The following is a 21888-nucleotide window of genomic DNA, read 5'->3' on the forward strand; positions in this document are numbered from 1 at the left end:
CATCAATCTCATTTGAGCTCCTTGCTCCCGCTTCTGTTTTCTCCACCTCTCATACTGCCAGTTCTCTCTTTCTCTGTGGTTGGTGGCTACTTTCCTGAGCTTCCGAAGCCACGTGGTTCCTGCCTCTTGTTGTCAGACTTGAATTGGAAAAGGAACTATATTAATAAGCCTTTACCACTCACACACGGCGGAAGTTTATACTTTAATTCAGTGAGCTAAGAAAAGCGTGTTGTGGGTCCCCTACGAGCCATGGTGCTTGCTTCATCATGATTTGGCACCAGTCATTAGCCGCAGCTCTGCTAATGAGCCACTGAGGTCAGTTTCAATATTTACTCAAAAACATAACCATGCAGCCCACCCCTCAACTGTGTATTTATCTTGCTTTTCTGCTGTTCGTGTGATTAGCTGGGAGGAGCTCACGGCGACATCCTCCCTATAAAAGTGTAGATGGATCACTCTCTAACTCTTTCTTGCTTCACATACAAATGGCTTGAAAGGTGCAGGGAAGATGCAGGTCTAATAGACAGAATAGAAGGTCTGTGCTAGGTGGGTTTCTCTGCATTGGTGTCCCATCACAGGTCCGCAAGTGTAATGTGTGATCTTTGACTCCTGGCATTTCACAAGCAGGCGGCCAGGAAACGGTTTCAGCCTATCAACCACTGAGGAGACGCAGCCTCTGAATGAGGAATGAGGAAGCAATGAATACATCCAGCCTATCACAGGAACAGCCCTGAGTGTTCCGAATTATAAATTCTCCATGTCACTGTATGTCGTTGAGCCCAAGTAGCTCGCCGTGATCGTATAGTGGTTAGTACTCTGCGTTGTGGCCGCAGCAACCTCGGTTCGAATCTGAGTCACGGCATTGTGGTTGGCATTGACACGGCAGTTGTGTGTTAATTTTACAGAATTAGCAAATATACCAGTGGTTTTTGTAAAATGTCTATTAAAAACAGATCCTTTCAAATATTTAAACCATCTAACAACAAATGATTTAAACTCGCATGATTATAAGCTGTAGCTATAATGTATTTACTTACATAAATTATCGTTCTTGAACCTATTGGGGGTGGAGGGGGAGCGGAGATCACCCCCCAGGTGCAGTTGAGTGACCTGTGTTGTGGCTCTCTAGAGGGAAGGCACACATTTTGCTGTCACCCAGCCCAATCCAGACGTGTATTGGGGCCAGGTTTCAGGCAAATAGAGCAGTAAGTGCAGAGAAATGTTCACTCTCTAAAAGTGGCATTTCTAAAATAGTTAAGTTAAATCCAACCTCACCAGTAAGTAGGATTTTCAATAAATAAATAAAGCTACTCCTCTCCGATATGGAATTACCAAATTAAAAGTATAGGGGAATACACAGAGCTAACCTATGAGAGGGGTAGACCTCACAGTAGTGAAAAATGAAATAGACTGTTTGGTACTTACAGGACACGCGAACCACCAAAGTACATAGCTTATTTTTTACTTACATAGCATCATGCACCTAGGACTACCTAGGGCCTACCTTAGGTGTAAATTATATGTAATAAAAGGGGAGTTTAAGGCTTGGCAAGTAGGCTGGGACTCCCCTGGGAGACCCCTGAGTCTATGCCCAGAACCATAACTCTGCCAGTCGAGTACTTACCTAAAAGCCGATAACTCACTTTTCTTCCATAGGCTAACATTGAGTGGTTTCACTTGGAAATTCTTCTAAGTGGTGTGGAGTTTTGGAACTTTAAAATATTCATCTAAAATCAGCCGAACAACGAATTCTGATTTACTCACCTGTTATCAGGAGGGACCTCAGTGATGCATCTTGGAGCTCGGTACTGACCCTGAAAAGTAATTTTAACCGTACTTACCAGTAACACGAATTTCCTTCCATGGGATATCATTGCCTGCTTTTTGCTGAAAATTTTCTAAGTGTCGATTTTTGAAACTTACAAATATTCTTTAAAAATCGTACCAACTGTGAAAACGTAATTGTTTACCTGTTTTAGATAGATGTCCCAGTACTGAGCCTAGGAGCCCAGCACTGGATTACAAAAGTAACGAGAACGTACTTTACCCGTAACTTGAATTTTCTTCCATAGGAAACCATTGACTGTTTTTCTGTGAAATTTCTTCTAAGTGTCGATTTTGCAAACATGTAAATATTCCTTAAAAATCGCCTGTATAACTTAAACGCAGTTTCTCAACTGCTTACAGGTGGTACAGTAGTGCTGGATCTAGGATCCAACACTGACCTAGAAAAAGTAACCATAATCCCACTTACCTGCTAAGTGAATTTCCTTCCATAGGATAACGTTGGTATTTTGATCAGCAAAAGTTTCTAAGTGTCAACTTTTAAAATAGCAAAATATTGCTTAAAAATCACAACAGTAACTAAAACGAATTTACTCACTTGTTTCCAAGAACTGTCCCAGGACTGAATCTAGGATCCAGTCCTGGATTTAGAAAAGTAATCCTGAAAGTAATTAATTGCATATAACTTAAAATTCCCATTGAGCTCAATGTATTATTGTGATTCAAATTGTGTTGCCTATTGCAATAAACTGTAACTATGACCTGCAAAAGTCAATTGCCTATTGCAAAGTATTTAACTAAAGCATCTCATTCTGAGAAAGTATATTTTGATACCTATTGTTGGTTCTAAAATAAAACAACAATATCTTTTGTATGCAAACCAATGGCCTAGAGTTCAGTTCTTGAGTGTGTGAGACCATTTGCTGACTGAGTGTGTACAACAAATGTTTTACACTGTACTCTGATACTGCCTTACTGCTCGGCAAGCTACCACTTTAGAGAGTAAGGTTATATCTAACTTTAGCCTCTGCCAAACCTCTGGGGACTGGGGACTCTGTGCACACTGTACCTATTTGGGAACAGTATATACAGAGCCACTTTCTCACAGTAGTGATAAAGTGATTAGAGTCCTAAGGCCAACATAAAGATACAGCAAAACGTGAGGTGAAAAGCAAAAAGGTTGCTGGTAGGCCACCTTAAGGATGCCAGGTCTAACAAAAACTGAACTAAGGATAACATGAGTAAAACATCAGGTTTCTCTACTGCATTTGGTGAGACAAGTGGGCCTTCTTTTATCTTCCATTCAAGCAATCTTTGACAGACCCCTTTATTATAGAGCTTTTCAAGGATTAAAGATAAGGCACTTACAAAGGAGTCCCAAATACTCAGAGATGGTTGACTTCTGTAATATGGGTCGTAGACTAAAAGCAGCGCAAAAACAGAGTGCAACAGGGTCCAAAAAACTTGAGTGCCACAAGAGAGTTTGAATGCAAGCGTATCCTTTTACAGATCCAGAGATATACTCATGCAATTTTTGTTTTTAGGACAGAACATGCATGATGAAAAAAACATTGTTTTTAAAAAGCGCATTGCAGAATATCAGTACTTTGATGTGGGAAAACTTCAAAACTTTCAAACAAAATATTTGAAGGCAGCTTACAGCAAGTTGTTGTGGCCGAGTGGTTAAGGCGATGGACTAGAAATGCATTGGGGTATCCCCGCGCAGGTTCGAATCCTGCCAACAACGAGAATGTTTTTATTATCGGCTACAATTTCAGAAGTTAACCTTTAGTATTTCTTCCATTTCAGTTTTATAAATAGGTGGCTTATTTTTGTGTCACTATTGCCTCTCCACATATTTGTTATCGCTACCTCTTTCATGTCTTTGCTACACCTCATTCCTACTTTAGCACTGGTGTAAACGCTTCAAATTATTATACCGTTGCTCTCTCATTCATACCTGCGCATGCACTTGAAAGTTACTTTACCAATAAAAGACGCAAAGAGAGAAATAGAACAAAAGTGCTGGCTGGATTAACAAACACACTTCATAAAACTGCATTTTCTTTTTTATTCTCCCCCGTGTTACATGCTTAACCTCCCCATGTGTAATTTCTCTTAACCTGCTGTCCCAGGAAGAGAATTTCATGTACAGGCTCTTTCTGTGTTTTTTTCCCTAGTCTGCCTTTCCCATTTCTTAGCTGTGTAACTGTTCCTTTACGCGCTCTATTTAAACGCCATCAATCTCATTTGAGCTCCTTGCTCCCGCTTCTGTTTTCTCCACCTCTCATACTGCCAGTTCTCTCTTTCTCTGTGGTTGGTGGCTACTTTCCTGAGCTTCCGAAGCCACGTGGTTCCTGCCTCTTGTTGTCAGACTTGAATTGGAAAAGGAACCATATTAACAAGCCTTTACCACTCACACACGGCGGAAGTTTATACTTTAATTCAGTGAGCTAAGAAAAGCGTGTTGTGGGTCCCCTACGAGCCATTGTGCTTGCTTCATCATCATTTGGCTCCAGTCATTAGCCGCAGCTCTGCTAATGAGCCACTGAGGTCAGTTTCAATATTTACTCAAAAACATAACCATGCAGCCCACCCCTCAACTGTGTATTTATCTTGCTTTTCTGCTGTTCGTGTGATTAGCTGGGAGGAGCTCACGGCGACATCCTCCCTATAAAAGTGTAGATGGATCACTCTCTAACTCTTTCTTGCTTCACATACAAATGGCTTGAAAGGTGCAGGGAAGATGCAGGTCTAATAGACAGAATAGAAGGTCTGTGCTAGGTGGGTTTCTCTGCATTGGTGTCCCATCACAGGTCCGCAAGTGTAATGTGTGATCTTTGACTCCTGGCATTTCACAAGCAGGCGGCCAGGAAACGGTTTCAGCCTATCAACCACTGAGGAGACGCAGCCTCTGAATGAGGAATGAGGAAGCAATGAATACATCCAGCCTATCACAGGAACAGCCCTGAGTGTTCCGAATTATAAATTCTCCATGTCACTGTATGTCGTTGAGCCCAAGTAGCTCGCCGTGATCGTATAGTGGTTAGTACTCTGCGTTGTGGCCGCAGCAACCTCGGTTCGAATCCGAGTCACGGCATTGTGGTTGGCAATGACACGGCAGTTGTGTGTTAATTTTACAGAATTAGCAAATATACCAGTGGTTTTTGTAAAATGTCTATTAAAAACAGATCCTTTCAAATATTTAAACCATCTAACAACAAATGATTTAAACTCGCATGATTATAAGCTGTAGCTATAATGTATTTACTTACATAAATTATCGTTCTTGAACCTATTGGGGTCGGAGGGGGAGCGGAGCTCACCCCCCAGGTGCAGTTGAGTGACCTGTGTTGTGGCTCTCTAGAGGGAAGGCACAAATTTTGCTGTCACCCAGCCCAATCCAGACGTGTATTGGGGCCAGGTTTCAGGCAAATAGAGCAGTAAGTGCAGAGACATGTTCACTCTCTAAAAGTGGCATTTCTAAAATAGTAAAGTTAAATCCAACCTCACCAGTAAGTAGGATTTTCAATAAATAAATAAAGCTACTCCTCTCCGATATGGAATTACCAAATAAAAAGTATAGGGGAATACACAGAGCTAACCTATGAGAGGGGTAGACCTCACAGTAGTGAAAAATGAAATAGACTGTTTGGTACTTACAGGACACGCGAACCACCAAAGTACATATCTTATTTTTTACTTACATAGCATCATGCACCTAGGACTACCTAGGGCCTACCTTAGGTGTAAATTATATGTAATAAAAGGGGAGTTTAAGGCTTGGCAAGTAGGCTGGGACTCCCCTGGGAGACCCCTGAGTCTATGCCCAGAACCATAACTCTGCCAGTCGAGTACTTACCTAAAAGCCGATAACTCACTTTTCTTCCATAGGCTAACAGTGAGTGGATTCACTTGGAAATTCTTCTAAGTGGTGTGGAGTTTTGGAACTTTAAAATAGTCATCTAAAATCAGCCGAACAACGAATTCTGATTTACTCACCTGTTATCAGGAGAGACCTCAGTGCTGCATCTTGGAGCTCAGTACTGACCCTGAAAAGTAATTTTAACCGTACTTACCAGTAACTCGAATTTCCTTCCATGGGATATCATTGCCTGCTTTTTGCTGAAAATTTTCTAAGTGTCGATTTTTGAAACTTACAAATATTCTTTAAAAATCGTACCAACTGTGAAAACGTAATTGTTTACCTGTTTTAGATAGATGTCCCAGTACTGAGCCTAGGAGCCCAGCACTGGATTACAAAAGTAACGAGAACATACTTTACCCGTAACTTGAATTTTCTTCCATAGGAAACCATTGACTGTTTTTCTGTGAAATTTCTTCTAAGTGTCGATTTTGCAAACATGTAAATATTCCTTAAAAATCGCCTGTATAACTTAAACGCAGTTTCTCAACTGCTTACAGGTGGTACAGTAGTGCTGGATCTAGGATCCAACACTGACCTAGAAAAAGTAACCATAACCCCACTTACCTGCTAAGTGAATTTCCTTCCATAGGATAACATTGGTAATTTGATCAGCAAAAGTTTCTAAGTGTCAACTTTTAAAATAGCAAAATATTGCTTAAAAATCACAACAGTAACTAAAACGAATTTACTCACTTGTTTCCAAGAACTGTCCCAGGACTGAATCTAGGATCCCGTCCTGGATTTAGAAAAGTAATCCTGAAAGTAATTAATTGCATATAACTTAAAATTCCCATTGAGCTCAATGTATTATTGTGATTCAAATTGTGTTGCCTATTGCAATAAACTGTAACTATGACCTGCAAAAGTCAATTGCCTATTGCAAAGTATTTAACTAAAGCATCTCATTCTGAGAAAGTATATTTTGATACCTATTGTTGGTTCTAAAATAAAACAACAATATCTTTTGTATGCAAACCAATGGCCTAGAGTTCAGTTCTTGAGTGTGTGAGACCATTTGCTGACTGAGTGTGTACAACAAATGTTTTACACTGTACTCTGATACTGCCTTACTGCTCAGCAAGATACTACTTTAGAGAGTAAGGTTATATCTAACTTTAGCCTCTGCCAAACCTCTGGGGACTGGGGACTCTGTCAACACTGTACCTATTTGGGAACAGTATATACAGAGCAACTTTCTCACAGTAGTGATAAAGTGATTAGAGTCCTAAGGCCAACATAAAGATACAGCAAAATTTGAGGTGAAAAGCAAAAAGGTTGCTGGTAGGCCACCTTAAGGATGCCAGGTCTAACAAAAACTGAACTAAGGATAACATGAGTAAAACATCAGGTTTCTCTACTGCATTTGGTGAGACAAGTGGGCCTTCTTTTATCTTCCATTCAAGCAATCTTTGACAGACCCCTTTATTATAGAGCTTTTCAAGGATTAAAGATAAGGCACTTACAAAGGAGTCCCAAATACTCAGAGATGGTTGACTTCTGTAATATGGGTCGTAGACTAAAAGCAGCGCAAAAACAGAGTGCAACAGGGTCCAAAAAACTTGAGTGCCACAAGAGAGTTTGAATGCAAGCGTATCCTTTTACAGATCCAGAGATATACTCATGCAATTTTTGTTCTTAGGACAGAACGTGCATGATGAAAAAAACATTGTTTTTAAAAAGCGCATTGCAGAATATCAGTACTTTGATGTGGGAAAACTTCAAAACTTTCAAACAAAATATTTGTAGGCAGCTTACAGCAAGTTGTTGTGGCCGAGTGGTTAAGGCGATGGACTAGAAATCCGTTGGGGTATCCCCGCGCAGGTTCGAATCCTGCCAACAACGAGTATCTTTTTATTATCGGCTACAATTTCAGAAGTTAACCTTTAGTATTTCTTCCATTTCAGTTTTATAAATAGGTGGCTTATTTTTGTGTCACTATTGCCTCTCCACATATTTGTTATCGCTACCTCTTTCATGTCTTTGCTACACCTCATTCCTACTTTAGCACTGGTGTAAACGCTTCAAATTATTATACCGTTGCTCTCTCATTCATACCTGCGCATGCACTTGAAAGTTACTTTACCAATAAAAGACGCAAAGAGAGAAATAGAACAAAAGTGCTGGCTGGATTGGCAAACACACTTCATAAAACTGCATTTTCTTTTTTATTCTCCCCCGTGTTACATGCTTAACCTCCCCATGTGTAATTTCTCTTAACCTGCTGTCCCAGGAAGAGAATTTCATCTACAGGCTCTTTCTGTGTTTTTTTCCCTAGTCTGTCTTTCCCATTTCTTAGCTGTGTAACTGTTCCTTTACGCGCCCTATTTAAACGCCATCAATCTCATTTGAGCTCCTTGCTCCCGCTTCTGTTTTCTCCACCTCTCATACTGCCAGTTCTCTCTTTCTCTGTGGTTGGTGGCTACTTTCCTGAGCTTCCGAAGCCACGTGGTTCCTGCCTCTTGTTGTCAGACTTGAATTGGAAAAGGAACTATATTAACAAGCCTTTACCACTCACACACGGCGGAAGTTTATACTTTAATTCAGTGAGCTAAGAAAAGCGTGTTGTGGGTCCCCTACGAGCCATGGTGCTTGCTTCATCATGATTTGGCACCAGTCATTAGCCGCAGCTCTGCTAATGAGCCACTGAGGTCAGTTTCAATATTTACTCAAAAACATAACCATGCAGCCCACCCCTCAACTGTGTATTTATCTTGCTTTTCTGCTGTTCGTGTGATTAGCTGGGAGGAGCTCACGGCGACATCCTCCCTATAAAAGTGTAGATGGATCACTCTCTAACTCTTTCTTGCTTCACATACAAATGGCTTGAAAGGTGCAGGGAAGATGCAGGTCTAATAGACAGAATAGAAGGTCTGTGCCAGGTGGGTTTCTCTGCATTGGTGTCCCATCACAGGTCCGCAAGTGTAATGTGTGATCTTTGACTCCTGGCATTTCACAAGCAGGCGGCCAGGAAACGGTTTCAGCCTATCAACCACTGAGGAGACGCAGCCTCTGAATGAGGAATGAGGAAGCAATGAATACATCCAGCCTATCACAGGAACAGCCCTGAGTGTTCCGAATTATAAATTCTCCATGTCACTGTATGTCGTTGAGCCCAAGTAGCTCGCCGTGATCGTATAGTGGTTAGTACTATGCGTTGTGGCCGCAGCAACCTCGGTTCGAATCCGAGTCACGGCATTGTGGTTGGCAATGTCACGGCAGTTGGGTGTTAATTTTACAGAATTAGCAAATGTACCAGTGGTTTTTGTAAAATGTCTATTAAAAACAGATCCTTTCAAATATTTAAACCATCTAACAACAAATGATTTAAACTCGCATGATTATAAGCTGTAGCTATAATGTATTTACTTACATAAATTATCGTTCTTGAACCTATTGGGGGTGGAGGGGGAGCGGAGATCACCCCCCAGGTGCAGTTGAGTGACCTGTGTTGTGGCTCTCTAGAGGGAAGGCACACATTTTGCTGTCACCCAGCCCAATCCAGACGTGTATTGGGGCCAGGTTTCAGGCAAATAGAGCAGTAAGTGCAGAGAAATGTTCACTCTCTAAAAGTGGCATTTCTAAAATAGTAAAGTTAAATCCAACCTCACCAGTAAGTAGGATTTTCAATAAATAAATAAAGCTACTCCTCTCCGATATGGAATTACCAAATAAAAAGTATAGGGGAATACACAGAGCTAACCTATGAGAGGGGTAGACCTCACAGTAGTGAAAAATGAAATAGACTGTTTGGTACTTACAGGACACGCGAACCACCAAAGTACATATCTTATTTTTTACTTACATAGCATCATGCACTTAGGACTACCTAGGGCCTACCTTAGGTGTAAATTATATGTAATAAAAGGGGAGTTTAAGGCTTGGCAAGTAGGCTGGGACTCCCCTGGGAGACCCCTGAGTCTATGCCCAGAACCATAACTCTGCCAGTCGAGTACTTACCTAAAAGCCGATAACTCGCTTTTCCTCCATAGGCTAACATTGAGTGGTTTCACTTGGAAATTCTTCTAGTGGTGTGGAGTTTTGGAACTTTAAAATATTCATCTAAAATCAGCCGAACAACGAATTCTGATTCACTCACCTGTTATCAGGAGAGACCTCAGTGCTGCATCTTGGAGCTCGGTACTGACCCTGAAAAGTAATTTTAACCGTACTTACCAGTAACTCGAATTTCCTTCCATGGGATATCATTGCCTGCTTTTTGCTGAAAATTTTCTAAGTGTCGATTTTTGAAACTTACAAATATTCTTTAAAAATCGTACCAACTGTGAAAACGTAATTGTTTACCTGTTTTAGATAGATGTCCCAGTACTGAGCCTAGGAGCCCAGCACTGGATTACAAAAGTAACGAGAACGTACTTTACCCGTAACTTGAATTTTCTTCCATAGGAAACCATTGACTGTTTTTCTGTGAAATTTCTTCTAAGTGTCGATTTTGCAAACATGTAAATATTCCTTAAAAATCGCCTGTATAACTTAAACGCAGTTTCTCAACTGCTTACAGGTGGTACAGTAGTGCTGGATCTAGGATCCAACACTGACCTAGAAAAAGTAACCATAATCCCACTTACCTGCTAAGTGAATTTCCTTCCATAGGATAACGTTGGTAATTTGATCAGCAAAAGTTTCTAAGTGTCAACTTTTAAAATAGCAAAATATTGTTTAAAAATCACAACAGTAACTAAAACGAATTTACTCACGTGTTTCCAAGAACTGTCCCAGGACTGAATCTAGGATCCAGTCCTGGATTTAGAAAAGTAATCCTGAAAGTAATTAATTGCATATAACTTAAAATTCCCATTGAGCTCAATGTATTATTGTGATTCAAATTGTGTTGCCTATTGCAATAAACTGTAACTATGACCTGCAAAAGTCAATTGCCTATTGCAAAGTATTTAACTAAAGCATCTCATTCTGAGAAAGTATATTTTGATACCTATTGTTGGTTCTAAAATAAAACAACAATATCTTTTGTATGCAAACCAATGGCCTAGAGTTCAGTTCTTGAGTGTGTGAGACCATTTGCTGACTGAGTGTGTACAACAAATGTTTTACACTGTACTCTGATACTGCCTTACTGCTCGGCAAGCTACCACTTTAGAGAGTAAGGTTATATCTAACTTTAGCCTCTGCCAAACCTCTGGGGACTGGGGACTCTGTGCACACTGTACCTATTTGGGAACAGTATATACAGAGCCACTTTCTCACAGTAGTGATAAAGTGATTAGAGTCCTAAGGCCAACATAAAGATACAGCAAAACGTGAGGTGAAAAGCAAAAAGGTTGCTGGTAGGCCACCTTAAGGATGCCAGGTCTAACAAAAACTGAACTAAGGATAACATGAGTAAAACATCAGGTTTCTCTACTGCATTTGGTGAGACAAGTGGGCCTTCTTTTATCTTCCATTCAAGCAATCTTTGACAGACCCCTTTATTATAGAGCTTTTCAAGGATTAAAGATAAGGCACTTACAAAGGAGTCCCAAATACTCAGAGATGGTTGACTTCTGTAATATGGGTCGTAGACTAAAAGCAGCGCAAAAACAGAGTGCAACAGGGTCCAAAAAACTTGAGTGCCACAAGAGAGTTTGAATGCAAGCGTATCCTTTTACAGATCCAGAGATATACTCATGCAATTTTTGTTTTTAGGACAGAACGTGCATGATGAAAAAAACATTGTTTTTAAAAAGCGCATTGCAGAATATCAGTACTTTGATGTGGGAAAACTTCAAAACTTTCAAACAAAATATTTGTAGGCAGCTTACAGCAAGTTGTTGTGGCCGAGTGGTTAAGGCGATGGACTAGAAATCCATTGGGGTATCCCCGAGCAGGTTCGAATCCTGCCAACAACGAGTATCTTTTTATTATCGGCTACAATTTCAGAAGTTAACCTTTAGTATTTCTTCCATTTCAGTTTTATAAATAGGTGGCTTATTTTTGTGTCACTATTGCCTCTCCACATATTTGTTATCGCTACCTCTTTCATGTCTTTGCTACACCTCATTCCTACTTTAGCACTGGTGTAAACGCTTCAAATTATTATACCGTTGCTCTCTCATTCATACCTGCGCATGCACTTGAAAGTTACTTTACCAATAAAAGACGCAAAGAGAGAAATAGAACAAAAGTGCTGGCTGGATTGGCAAACACACTTCATAAAACTGCATTTTCTTTTTTATTCTCCCCCGTGTTACATGCTTAACCTCCCCATGTGTAATTTCTCTTAACCTGCTGTCCCAGGAAGAGAATTTCATCTACAGGCTCTTTCTGTGTTTTTTTCCCTAGTCTGTCTTTCCCATTTCTTAGCTGTGTAACTGTTCCTTTACGCCCCTATTTAAACGCCATCAATCTCATTTGAGCTCCTTGCTCCCGCTTCTGTTTTCTCCACCTCTCATACTGCCAGTTCTCTCTTTCTCTGTGGTTGGTGGCTACTTTCCTGAGCTTCCGAAGCCACGTGGTTCCTGCCTCTTGTTGTCAGACTTGAATTGGAAAAGGAACTATATTAATAAGCCTTTACCACTCACACACGGCGGAAGTTTATACTTTAATTCAGTGAGCTAAGAAAAGCGTGTTGTGGGTCCCCTACGAGCCATGGTGCTTGCTTCATCATGATTTGGCACCAGTCATTAGCCGCAGCTCTGCTAATGAGCCACTGAGGTCAGTTTCAATATTTACTCAAAAACATAACCATGCAGCCCACCCCTCAACTGTGTATTTATCTTGCTTTTCTGCTGTTCGTGTGATTAGCTGGGAGGAGCTCACGGCGACATCCTCCCTATAAAAGTGTAGATGGATCACTCTCTAACTCTTTCTTGCTTCACATACAAATGGCTTGAAAGGTGCAGGGAAGATGCAGGTCTAATAGACAGAATAGAAGGTCTGTGCTAGGTGGGTTTCTCTGCATTGGTGTCCCATCACAGGTCCGCAAGTGTAATGTGTGATCTTTGACTCCTGGCATTTCACAAGCAGGCGGCCAGGAAACGGTTTCAGCCTATCAACCACTGAGGAGACGCAGCCTCTGAATGAGGAATGAGGAAGCAATGAATACATCCAGCCTATCACAGGAACAGCCCTGAGTGTTCCGAATTATAAATTCTCCATGTCACTGTATGTCGTTGAGCCCAAGTAGCTCGCCGTGATCGTATAGTGGTTAGTACTCTGCGTTGTGGCCGCAGCAACCTCGGTTCGAATCTGAGTCACGGCATTGTGGTTGGCATTGACACGGCAGTTGTGTGTTAATTTTACAGAATTAGCAAATATACCAGTGGTTTTTGTAAAATGTCTATTAAAAACAGATCCTTTCAAATATTTAAACCATCTAACAACAAATGATTTAAACTCGCATGATTATAAGCTGTAGCTATAATGTATTTACTTACATAAATTATCGTTCTTGAACCTATTGGGGGTGGAGGGGGAGCGGAGATCACCCCCCAGGTGCAGTTGAGTGACCTGTGTTGTGGCTCTCTAGAGGGAAGGCACACATTTTGCTGTCACCCAGCCCAATCCAGACGTGTATTGGGGCCAGGTTTCAGGCAAATAGAGCAGTAAGTGCAGAGAAATGTTCACTCTCTAAAAGTGGCATTTCTAAAATAGTTAAGTTAAATCCAACCTCACCAGTAAGTAGGATTTTCAATAAATAAATAAAGCTACTCCTCTCCGATATGGAATTACCAAATTAAAAGTATAGGGGAATACACAGAGCTAACCTATGAGAGGGGTAGACCTCACAGTAGTGAAAAATGAAATAGACTGTTTGGTACTTACAGGACACGCGAACCACCAAAGTACATAGCTTATTTTTTACTTACATTGCATCATGCACCTAGGACTACCTAGGGCCTACCTTAGGTGTAAATTATATGTAATAAAAGGGGAGTTTAAGGCTTGGCAAGTAGGCTGGGACTCCCCTGGGAGACCCCTGAGTCTATGCCCAGAACCATAACTCTGCCAGTCGAGTACTTACCTAAAAGCCGATAACTCACTTTTCTTCCATAGGCTAACATTGAGTGGTTTCACTTGGAAATTCTTCTAAGTGGTGTGGAGTTTTGGAACTTTAAAATATTCATCTAAAATCAGCCGAACAACGAATTCTGATTTACTCACCTGTTATCAGGAGGGACCTCAGTGATGCATCTTGGAGCTCGGTACTGACCCTGAAAAGTAATTTTAACCGTACTTACCAGTAACACGAATTTCCTTCCATGGGATATCATTGCCTGCTTTTTGCTGAAAATTTTCTAAGTGTCGATTTTTGAAACTTACAAATATTCTTTAAAAATCGTACCAACTGTGAAAACGTAATTGTTTACCTGTTTTAGATAGATGTCCCAGTACTGAGCCTAGGAGCCCAGCACTGGATTACAAAAGTAACGAGAACGTACTTTACCCGTAACTTGAATTTTCTTCCATAGGAAACCATTGACTGTTTTTCTGTGAAATTTCTTCTAAGTGTCGATTTTGCAAACATGTAAATATTCCTTAAAAATCGCCTGTATAACTTAAACGCAGTTTCTCAACTGCTTACAGGTGGTACAGTAGTGCTGGATCTAGGATCCAACACTGACCTAGAAAAAGTAACCATAATCCCACTTACCTGCTAAGTGAATTTCCTTCCATAGGATAACGTTGGTATTTTGATCAGCAAAAGTTTCTAAGTGTCAACTTTTAAAATAGCAAAATATTGCTTAAAAATCACAACAGTAACTAAAACGAATTTACTCACTTGTTTCCAAGAACTGTCCCAGGACTGAATCTAGGATCCAGTCCTGGATTTAGAAAAGTAATCCTGAAAGTAATTAATTGCATATAACTTAAAATTCCCATTGAGCTCAATGTATTATTGTGATTCAAATTGTGTTGCCTATTGCAATAAACTGTAACTATGACCTGCAAAAGTCAATTGCCTATTGCAAAGTATTTAACTAAAGCATCTCATTCTGAGAAAGTATATTTTGATACCTATTGTTGGTTCTAAAATAAAACAACAATATCTTTTGTATGCAAACCAATGGCCTAGAGTTCAGTTCTTGAGTGTGTGAGACCATTTGCTGACTGAGTGTGTACAACAAATGTTTTACACTGTACTCTGATACTGCCTTACTGCTCGGCAAGCTACCACTTTAGAGAGTAAGGTTATATCTAACTTTAGCCTCTGCCAAACCTCTGGGGACTGGGGACTCTGTGCACACTGTACCTATTTGGGAACAGTATATACAGAGCCACTTTCTCACAGTAGTGATAAAGTGATTAGAGTCCTAAGGCCAACATAAAGATACAGCAAAACGTGAGGTGAAAAGCAAAAAGGTTGCTGGTAGGCCACCTTAAGGATGCCAGGTCTAACAAAAACTGAACTAAGGATAACATGAGTAAAACATCAGGTTTCTCTACTGCATTTGGTGAGACAAGTGGGCCTTCTTTTATCTTCCATTCAAGCAATCTTTGACAGACCCCTTTATTATAGAGCTTTTCAAGGATTAAAGATAAGGCACTTACAAAGGAGTCCCAAATACTCAGAGATGGTTGACTTCTGTAATATGGGTCGTAGACTAAAAGCAGCGCAAAAACAGAGTGCAACAGGGTCCAAAAAACTTGAGTGCCACAAGAGAGTTTGAATGCAAGCGTATCCTTTTACAGATCCAGAGATATACTCATGCAATTTTTGTTTTTAGGACAGAACATGCATGATGAAAAAAACATTGTTTTTAAAAAGCGCATTGCAGAATATCAGTACTTTGATGTGGGAAAACTTCAAAACTTTCAAACAAAATATTTGAAGGCAGCTTACAGCAAGTTGTTGTGGCCGAGTGGTTAAGGCGATGGACTAGAAATGCATTGGGGTATCCCCGCGCAGGTTCGAATCCTGCCAACAACGAGAATGTTTTTATTATCGGCTACAATTTCAGAAGTTAACCTTTAGTATTTCTTCCATTTCAGTTTTATAAATAGGTGGCTTATTTTTGTGTCACTATTGCCTCTCCACATATTTGTTATCGCTACCTCTTTCATGTCTTTGCTACACCTCATTCCTACTTTAGCACTGGTGTAAACGCTTCAAATTATTATACGGTTGCTCTCTCATTCATACCTGCGCATGCACTTGAAAGTTACTTTACCAATAAAAGACGCAAAGAGAGAAATAGAACAAAATGCTGGCTGGATTGGCAAACACACTTCATAAAACTGCATTTTCTTTTTTATTCTCCCCCGTGTTACATGCTTAACCTCCCCATGTGTAATTTCTCTTAACCTGCTGTCCCAGGAAGAGAATTTCATCTACAGGCTCTTTCTATGTTTTTTTCCCTAGTCTGTCTTTCCCATTTCTTAGCTGTGTAACTGTTCCTTTACGCGCTCTATTTAAACGCCATCAATCTCATTTGAGCTCCTTGCTCCCGCTTCTGTTTTCTCCACCTCTCATACTGCCAGTTCTCTCTTTCTCTGTGGTTGGTGGCTACTTTCCTGAGCTTCCGAAGCCACGTGGTTCCTGCCTCTTGTTGTCAGACTTGAATTGGAAAAGGAACCATATTAACAAGCCTTTACCACTCACACACGGCGGAAGTTTATACTTTAATTCAGTGAGCTAAGAAAAGCGTGTTGTGGGTCCCCTACGAGCCATGGTGCTTGCTTCATCATGATTTGGCACCAGTCATTAGCCGCAGCTCTGCTAATGAGCCACTGAGGTCAGTTTCAATATTTACTCAAAAACATAACCCTGCAGCCCACCCCTCAACTGTGTATTTATCTTGCTTTTCTGCTGTTCGTGTGATTAGCTGGGAGGAGCTCACGGCGACATCCTCCCTATAAAAGTGTAGATGGATCACTCTCTAACTCTTTCTTGCTTCACATACAAATGGCTTGAAAGGTGCAGGGAAGATGCAGGTCTAATAGACAGAATAGAAGGTCTGTGCCAGGTGGGTTTCTCTGCATTGGTGTCCCATCACAGGTCCGCAAGTGTAATGTGTGATCTTTGACTCCTGGCATTTCACAAGCAGGCGGCCAGGAAACGGTTTCAGCCTATCAACCACTGAGGAGACGCAGCCTCTGAATGAGGAATGAGGAAGCAATGAATACATCCAGCCTATCACAGGAACAGCCCTGAGTGTTCCGAATTATAAATTCTCCATGTCACTGTATGTCGTTGAGCCCAAGTAGCTCGCCGTGATCGTATAGTGGTTAGTACTCTGCGTTGTGGCCGCAGCAACCTCGGTTCGAATCCGAGTCACAGCATTGTGGTTGGCAATGTCACGGCAGTTGGGTGTTAATTTTACAGAATTAGCAAATGTACCAGTGGTTTTTGTAAAATGTCTATTAAAAACAGATCCTTTCAAATATTTAAACCATCTAACAACAAATGATTTAAACTCGCATGATTATAAGCTGTAGCTATAATGTATTTACTTACATAAATTATCGTTCTTGAACCTATTGGGGGTGGAGGGGGAGCGGAGATCACCCCCCAGGTGCAGTTGAGTGACCTGTGTTGTGGCTCTCTAGAGGGAAGGCACACATTTTGCTGTCACCTAGCCCAATCCAGACGTGTATTGGGGCCAGGTTTCAGGCAAACAGAGCAGTAAGTGCAGAGAAATGTTCACTCTCTAAAAGTGGCATTTCTAAAATAGTAAAGTTAAATCCAACCTCACCAGTAAGTAGGATTTTCAATAAATAAATAAAGCTACTCCTCTCCGATATGGAATTACCAAATTAAAAGTATAGGGGAATACACAGAGCTAACCTATGAGAGGGGTAGACCTCACAGTAGTGAAAAATGAAATAGACTGTTTGGTACTTACAGGACACGCGAACCACCAAAGTACATAGCTTATTTTTTACTTACATAGCATCATGCACCTAGGACTACCTAGGGCCTACCTTAGGTGTAAATTATATGTAATAAAAGGGGAGTTTAAGGCTTGGCAAGTAGGCTGGGACTCCCCTGGGAGACCCCTGAGTCTATGCCCAGAACCATAACTCTGCCAGTCGAGTACTTACCTAAAAGCCGATAACTCACTTTTCTTCCATAGGCTAACATTGAGTGGTTTCACTTGGAAATTCTTCTAAGTGGTGTGGAGTTTTGGAACTTTAAAATATTCATCTAAAATCAGCCGAACAACGAATTCTGATTTACTCACCTGTTATCAGGAGAGACCTCAGTGCTGCATCTTGGAGCTCAGTACTGACCCTGAAAAGTAATTTTAACCGTACTTACCAGTAACTCGAATTTCCTTCCATGGGATATCATTGCCTGCTTTTTGCTGAAAATTTGCTAAGTGTCGATTTTTGAAACTTACAAATATTCTTCAAAAATCATACCAACTGTGAAAACGTAATTGTTTACCTGTTTTAGATAGATGTCCCAGTACTGAGCCTAGGAGCCCAGCACTGGATTACAAAAGTAACGAGAACGTACTTTACCCGTAACTTGAATTTTCTTCCATAGGAAACCATTGACTGTTTTTTTGTGAAATTTCTTCTGTGTCGATTTTGCAAACATGTAAATATTCCTTAAAAATCACCTGTATAACTTAAACGCAGTTTCTCAACTGCTTACAGGTGGTACAGTAGTGCTGGATCTAGGATCCAACACTGACCTAGAAAAAGTAACCATAACCCCACTTACCTGCTAAGTGAATTTCCTTCCATAGGATAACATTGGTAATTTGATCAGCAAAAGTTTCTAAGTGTCAACTTTTAAAATAGCAAAATATTGCTTAAAAATCACAACAGTAACTAAAACGAATTTACTCACTTGTTTCCAAGAACTGTCCCAGGACTGAATCTAGGATCCAGTCCTGGATTTAGAAAAGTAATCCTGAAAGTAATTAATTGCATATAACTTAAAATTCCCATTGAGCTCAATGTATTATTGTGATTCAAATTGTGTTGCCTATTGCAATAAACTGTAACTATGACCTGCAAAAGTCAATTGCCTATTGCAAAGTATTTAACTAAAGCATCTCATTCTGAGAAAGTATATTTTGATACCTATTGTTGGTTCTAAAATAAAACAACAATATCTTTTGTATGCAAACCAATGGCCTAGAGTTCAGTTCTTGAGTGTGTGAGACCATTTGCTGACTGAGTGTGTACAACAAATGTTTTACACTGTACTCTGATACTGCCTTACTGCTCGGCAAGCTACCACTTTAGAGAGTAAGGTTATATCTAACTTTAGCCTCTGCCAAACCTCTGGGGACTGGGGACTCTGTGCACACTGTACCTATTTGGGAACAGTATATACAGAGCCACTTTCTCACAGTAGTGATAAAGTGATTAGAGTCCTAAGGCCAACATAAAGATACAGCAAAACGTGAGGTGAAAAGCAAAAAGGTTGCTGGTAGGCCACCTTAAGGATGCCAGGTCTAACAAAAACTGAACTAAGGATAACATGAGTAAAACATCAGGTTTCTCTACTGCATTTGGTGAGACAAGTGGGCCTTCTTTTATCTTCCATTCAAGCAATCTTTGACAGACCCCTTTATTATAGAGCTTTTCAAGGATTAAAGATAAGGCACTTGCAAAGGAGTCCCAAATACTCAGAGATGGTTGACTTCTGTAATATGGGTCGTAGACTAAAAGCAGCGCAAAAACAGAGTGCAACAGGGTCCAAAAAACTTGAGTGCCACAAGAGAGTTTGAATGCAAGCGTATCCTTTTACAGATCCAGAGATATACTCATGCAATTTTTGTTTTTAGGACAGAGCGTGCATGATGAAAAAAACATTGTTTTTAAAAAGCGCATTGCAGAATATCAGTACTTTGATGTGGGAAAACTTCAAAACTTTCAAACAAAATATTTGAAGGCAGCTTACAGCAAGTTGTTGTGGCCGAGTGGTTAAGGCGATGGACTAGAAATCCATTGGGGTATCCCCGAGCAGGTTCGAATCCTGCCAACAACGAGTATCTTTTTATTATCGGCTACAATTTCAGAAGTTAACCTTTAGTATTTCTTCCATTTCAGTTTTATAAATAGGTGGCTTATTTTTGTGTCACTATTGCCTCTCCACATATTTGTTATCGCTACCTCTTTCATGTCTTTGCTACACCTCATTCCTACTTTAGCACTGGTGTAAACGCTTCAAATTATTATACCGTTGCTCTCTCATTCATACCTGCGCATGCACTTGAAAGTTACTTTACCAATAAAAGACGCAAAGAGAGAAATAGAACAAAAGTGCTGGCTGGATTGGCAAACACACTTCATAAAACTGCATTTTCTTTTTTATTCTCCCCCGTGTTACATGCTTAACCTCCCCATGTGTAATTTCTCTTAACCTGCTGTCCCAGGAAGAGAATTTCATCTACAGGCTCTTTCTGTGTTTTTTTCCCTAGTCTGTCTTTCCCATTTCTTAGCTGTGTAACTGTTCCTTTACGCCCCTATTTAAACGCCATCAATCTCATTTGAGCTCCTTGCTCCCGCTTCTGTTTTCTCCACCTCTCATACTGCCAGTTCTCTCTTTCTCTGTGGTTGGTGGCTACTTTCCTGAGCTTCCGAAGCCACGTGGTTCCTGCCTCTTGTTGTCAGACTTGAATTGGAAAAGGAACTATATTAATAAGCCTTTACCACTCACACACGGCGGAAGTTTATACTTTAATTCAGTGAGCTAAGAAAAGCGTGTTGTGGGTCCCCTACGAGCCATGGTGCTTGCTTCATCATGATTTGGCACCAGTCATTAGCCGCAGCTCTGCTAATGAGCCACTGAGGTCAGTTTCAATATTTACTCAAAAACATAACCATGCAGCCCACCCCTCAACTGTGTATTTATCTTGCTTTTCTGCTGTTCGTGTGATTAGCTGGGAGGAGCTCACGGCGACATCCTCCCTATAAAAGTGTAGATGGATCACTCTCTAACTCTTTCTTGCTTCACATACAAATGGCTTGAAAGGTGCAGGGAAGATGCAGGTCTAATAGACAGAATAGAAGGTCTGTGCTAGGTGGGTTTCTCTGCATTGGTGTCCCATCACAGGTCCGCAAGTGTAATGTGTGATCTTTGACTCCTGGCATTTCACAAGCAGGCGGCCAGGAAACGGTTTCAGCCTATCAACCACTGAGGAGACGCAGCCTCTGAATGAGGAATGAGGAAGCAATGAATACATCCAGCCTATCACAGGAACAGCCCTGAGTGTTCCGAATTATAAATTCTCCATGTCACTGTATGTCGTTGAGCCCAAGTAGCTCGCCGTGATCGTATAGTGGTTAGTACTCTGCGTTGTGGCCGCAGCAACCTCGGTTCGAATCTGAGTCACGGCATTGTGGTTGGCAATGACACGGCAGTTGTGTGTTAATTTTACAGAATTAGCAAATATACCAGTGGTCTTTGTAAAATGTCTATTAAAAACAGATCCTTTCAAATATTTAAACCATCTAACAACAAATGATTTAAACTCGCATGATTATAAGCTGTAGCTATAATGTATTTACTTACATAAATTATCGTTCTTGAACCTATTGGGGGTGGAGGGGGAGCGGAGATCACCCCCCAGGTGCAGTTGAGTGACCTGTGTTGTGGCTCTCTAGAGGGAAGGCACACATTTTGCTGTCACCCAGCCCAATCCAGACGTGTATTGGGGCCAGGTTTCAGGCAAATAGAGCAGTAAGTGCAGAGAAATGTTCACTCTCTAAAAGTGGCATTTCTAAAATAGTTAAGTTAAATCCAACCTCACCAGTAAGTAGGATTTTCAATAAATAAATAAAGCTACTCCTCTCCGATATGGAATTACCAAATTAAAAGTATAGGGGAATACACAGAGCTAACCTATGAGAGGGGTAGACCTCACAGTAGTGAAAAATGAAATTGACTGTTTGGTACTTACAGGACACGCGAACCACCAAAGTACATAGCTTATTTTTTACTTACATAGCATCATGCACCTAGGACTACCTAGGGCCTACCTTAGGTGTAAATTATATGTAATAAAAGGGGAGTTTAAGGCTTGGCAAGTAGGCTGGGACTCCCCTGGGAGACCCCTGAGTCTATGCCCAGAACCATAACTCTGCCAGTCGAGTACTTACCTAAAAGCCGATAACTCACTTTTCTTCTATAGGCTAACATTGAGTGGTTTCACTTGGAAATTCTTCTAAGTGGTGTGGAGTTTTGGAACTTTAAAATATTCATCTAAAATCAGCCGAACAACGAATTCTGATTTACTCACCTGTTATCAGGAGAG

General features: G+C 40.7%; 7 non-coding genes across 7 annotated transcripts; all 7 read left to right on the forward strand.

Annotated features, from left to right (window-relative positions):
• The first annotated feature begins 3450 nt into the window (after positions 1–3450).
• On the forward strand, positions 3451–3532 carry TRNAS-AGA (transfer RNA serine (anticodon AGA)). The gene has a single exon. It is a non-coding gene; the product is annotated as a tRNA-Ser (tRNA).
• Positions 3533–4813: 1281 nt separating this feature from the next.
• On the forward strand, positions 4814–4885 carry TRNAH-GUG (transfer RNA histidin (anticodon GUG)). The gene has a single exon. It is a non-coding gene; the product is annotated as a tRNA-His (tRNA).
• A 2588-nt stretch (positions 4886–7473) lies between these two features.
• On the forward strand, positions 7474–7555 carry TRNAS-AGA (transfer RNA serine (anticodon AGA)). The gene has a single exon. It is a non-coding gene; the product is annotated as a tRNA-Ser (tRNA).
• Positions 7556–8836: 1281 nt separating this feature from the next.
• Positions 8837–8908, forward strand: TRNAH-GUG (transfer RNA histidin (anticodon GUG)). The gene has a single exon. It is a non-coding gene; the product is annotated as a tRNA-His (tRNA).
• Positions 8909–11495: 2587 nt separating this feature from the next.
• TRNAS-AGA (transfer RNA serine (anticodon AGA)) lies at positions 11496–11577 on the forward strand. The gene has a single exon. It is a non-coding gene; the product is annotated as a tRNA-Ser (tRNA).
• Positions 11578–15517: 3940 nt separating this feature from the next.
• On the forward strand, positions 15518–15599 carry TRNAS-AGA (transfer RNA serine (anticodon AGA)). Its single transcript has one exon. It is a non-coding gene; the product is annotated as a tRNA-Ser (tRNA).
• Positions 15600–19537: 3938 nt separating this feature from the next.
• TRNAS-AGA (transfer RNA serine (anticodon AGA)) lies at positions 19538–19619 on the forward strand. Its single transcript has one exon. It is a non-coding gene; the product is annotated as a tRNA-Ser (tRNA).
• Positions 19620–21888: the final 2269 nt, after the last annotated feature.

Source organism: Triturus cristatus, chromosome 12 (genome assembly GCF_964204655.1).
Source record: "Triturus cristatus chromosome 12, aTriCri1.1, whole genome shotgun sequence".
NCBI lineage: Eukaryota > Metazoa > Chordata > Amphibia > Caudata > Salamandridae > Triturus > Triturus cristatus.